The following is a 3,622-nucleotide window of genomic DNA, read 5'->3' on the forward strand; positions in this document are numbered from 1 at the left end:
AAGGAGAGGAGAGGAGAGGAGAGGAGAGGAGAGGAGAGGAGATTGGATTGATACCCCGCCCTTCACTACCCAAAGGTGTCTCAGGGCGGCTTACAAACTCCTTTCCCTTCCCCTCCCCACAACAGACACCCTGTGAGGTAGGTGGGGCTGAGAGAGCTCTTGACAGAAATTGCTCTTTTTCAAGAGCAGCTCTTATCAGAACTGGCTTGCCCAAAGTTGTCCAGCCAGGTGCAAGTGGAGGAGTGGGGAATCAAACCCGGTTCTCCCAGATTAGAGTCTGCGCACTTTTCATTACACCAAACTGGCTCTGGAAGGAAATGAGGTGGAGAACAAAAAAGACGGGACTTTCCAGCAAGGGTGTGAGAGATATTCAATAAATTATCGTGACCCAAATGGGGGGAAGGGGGGGGGTTTCCATCAGCAGCAAAGAAGTTACCCAAGAAGGAAAGACGCACCAGCACTGAGAGGGAACACCCCTCTGGGGGTCAGAGTCCATCCTAAGGCAGCTCCCCTCCTGCTTGGGCCGTTCCCTTTGGATCGATAACACTGCCCCTCCATTTCCATCCAGCAGTGATTAAGAGACAAGGCAAGATATTCCCTGTTTCTAAGAGGGCCAACGTTCAAAAGCCTGTTAACACCAAGGGATAGGGGAAGAGGGGGAACGCACCCTCCTTGAATAACACCACCACATTTCTAAGCACATGGGATTTTTCCTGGCTAGAATGGCCACAAGCATAGCCCAGGGAGAAGGACAAGAAGAAGAGATTGGATTTATACCCCACCCTTCACTACCCGAAGGAGTCTCAGAGCGGCTTACAATCTCCTTTTCCCTTCCCCTCCCCTGTGAGGTAGGAGGACTTCAAAATTTGAAAAACGGAAAAGCTACCACTTTAGCTCCCCACAGAACAAGCAACATGTTGTCAGGATATTCTAGGCTCAGGCCTACTAATAGGGATTTCTTAACACGCTCTTGGAAGAGTCTTCCAAAAAAGTAACAGGAACACAATTCACTAGGGAAGCCGGGCTTTGGTAACAGGATCCTCGGATGAACAGCAGGTATGGCGGCATCACAATGAAGACTGCTGGGGGGAGGGAAAGCAGGCCGAAAGGTGTCCTAGGAGTTACGACCCACGCAGGAGAAGACCACGGGAGTCAGCGGTGAGGGGTGGGGAGAAGACCTGTTGTGAATATGGAAAGTTTCTGAAGCAGGACGGAGCCAAGACGCTAGATGAGAGTTATATCACCGCCTGCCAAAACAACGGAGTTAATAGTTAGTGCCCAAAAGAGAGAGACAAGGAGAGGAGATCCACTTAGGTTCTGGACTGAGGGCGGCGGTGGAGAGAAGAGTAAAGGCTAACACCTGACCGTGGCAACTTAACAGAAGCAGCTTAATTCCAGAGAGGTGGAACCTGTAGGACTCAGCGGGACCTGGCCAAACACAAAGTTGTGTCTGGACCAGAACATGCCAAGTGACAGAAGTTCCCCCTACCCATCCTAAATGCAGAGATGAAGGCCAAACTCCTGGTTTACATGATTCCCCCCTTCTTCCATGCTATCACGAGAATCCTGCGAAGTGGGTGAGGCTGAGAGAAAGAGACTGTGTGTAACTGGCCCACAATCACCCAGTTAACTTCATAACTGAATAAGAATTCCAAGCAAGGTCACCCCAGTCACAGTCCTATACTAGTTATAAGACTACCACAGAAGAAGGCGTGTCCAAGACAATCGTGGGAAGAGGCCAGGGAGAGAAAACATCCACCAAAAGACAGTGCTGGAAAATGCTGGTTGACAAAAGTCCAGAGAAAGAAGACTAAAGTTTGGGTTAAGAAGAGGAGATTGGATTTATACCCCCCGCCCTTCACTCGGGAGTCTCGGAGCGGCTTACAATCACCTTTCCCTTCCCCACAACAGACACCCTGTGAGGTCAGCGGGGCTGAGAGAGCTCATTCGAAGACAGCCCTTGAGAGAACAGCTCCGAGAGAACTTGTGACTGACCCAAGGTCACACTAGCAGCTGCATGTGGAAGAGGAGTGGGGAACCAAACCCAGTTCTCCCAGATTAGACGGCATGTACCGAGGTTTGTGTGTGTGAATAGGTTAGAAGTATCAGGATCCCCCACAAAATGAAGAAAACTTGAACACTCTTGTGGGCAAAGAGAACAAGTATTCAGGCAGTAACTGCCAACAAGCAACAGCCCACCAATATTGTTAATAACCGTTGGTATCTTATAGCGTCAAGAACCTCCTGGTCTTGGAGGGAGAAAGAAAAGGAAAGAACAAGACAGACCGTAGCCTGGGCAGGGGAGGGAACAGGAGAGACTTGTGGCCAAAGAGCCTCACTGATAAGCGGCAAGCGCTTGCGTGTGTCTGTTGCAGGGGCTTGGAGAAAGGCAGACACAACTTCTCCAACACTGTGCTGTGTGAAATTAAAGAGAAAAAAAGGCGTCCCACTGTCCCAAAGGTGAGGGGCGGGATTCTGCTAGATTACGGAGAATTTAAAGCAGCAAGAATATCTGGAAGATATCTTGAAGATCCCAGAACAGCTGTGTCCACACTGCAGTCTGATCCAGATGTAGTCAAGCTCAACTGGAGACCACCCGGAAAGTCCAGGAACGCTATACCTACACAGTAGAAAAGAACAAGAGACCCGTAGCCCCTTAAGGACTACCAAAATCCATGGCAAAGGTATGAGTTTTCGTGAGATAGGCCGTACCTGGATCGCGAAAGCTCCTACCCGGCCACAAACTTTGCTAGCCTTCAACTTGCTGCCCTTCCTTGGTCTATTCACAGAGAGCCAGGCAAGGGCAAACCACCACCTTCGAACGCCTCTCACTGTGAAAACCCCTCTGGGTTGCCACAAGCCAGCCCCGCACCACACGGCTGTTTTTTAAAAAGGAGTTCCTGGAAACTGCTTTTCCCCAACGCAGCCAGATACAGCCTCCAGCTACACTGGGGAGGAGAGTGGTGGTTTTAGCGAGGAAGAAAAAAGAAGGGCAGGAGTTTAGAGGGGCAGGGAGACCGGGGTTAAGAGGGGTGGACCCCAGCCCAAAACCCCGCCTTAATTGGGGGGAGGACGCCCCCAGCCCATGACCCCGCCTTAATTGGGGGGAGACCCTCCCAGCACACAACCAATATTCCCTCTAAGGTGAGGTAGTGTGAGGTAGCTCACAGTTTTTCAGCCTGTGGCTCGCACATTTTTGTCTCAGCTCAGGAAGGAAGGCTCCAGAGCAAACTTAATTTATGCAGCAGCCAAATTGCTGGCTCTCAACTTTCATGCCAGTACTTCATAAAGTAGAATTTTTGCTCACAGGACTCCACAGCTTAGAAGGAGCATTGCCCACAACCCATCCTTAATTGGGGGGGGGAAAAACCCCAGCCCACAACCCTGCCCTAATTCAGGGGAGAGACCCCCCCAGCCCACAACCCTGCCTTAATAGGGGGGAGAGACCCCCCCAGCCCACAACCCTGCCTTAATTGGGGGAGAGATCCCCCCAGCCCATAACCCTGCCTTAATTGGGGGGAGAAACCCCCCCAGCCCACAACCCTGCCTTAATTGGGGGGAGAGACCCACAACCCTGCCTTAATTGGGGGGAGAGACCCCCCCAGCCCACAACCCAGCCTTA

General features: G+C 51.4%; 1 protein-coding gene across 1 annotated transcript in view; it reads right to left on the reverse strand.

Moving 5' to 3' along the window:
* Window positions 1-3,622, reverse strand: part of SAMD4B (sterile alpha motif domain containing 4B) — a gene marked incomplete at its 3' end in the record, with an annotated part of 36,143 nt that overhangs the window by 32,013 nt on the left and 508 nt on the right. The window lies entirely within an intron of this gene.

Source organism: Gekko japonicus, unplaced genomic scaffold, assembly GCF_001447785.1.
Source record: "Gekko japonicus isolate JY-2015 unplaced genomic scaffold, Gekko_japonicus_V1.1 scaffold3944, whole genome shotgun sequence".
Classification (NCBI taxonomy): domain Eukaryota; kingdom Metazoa; phylum Chordata; class Lepidosauria; order Squamata; family Gekkonidae; genus Gekko; species Gekko japonicus.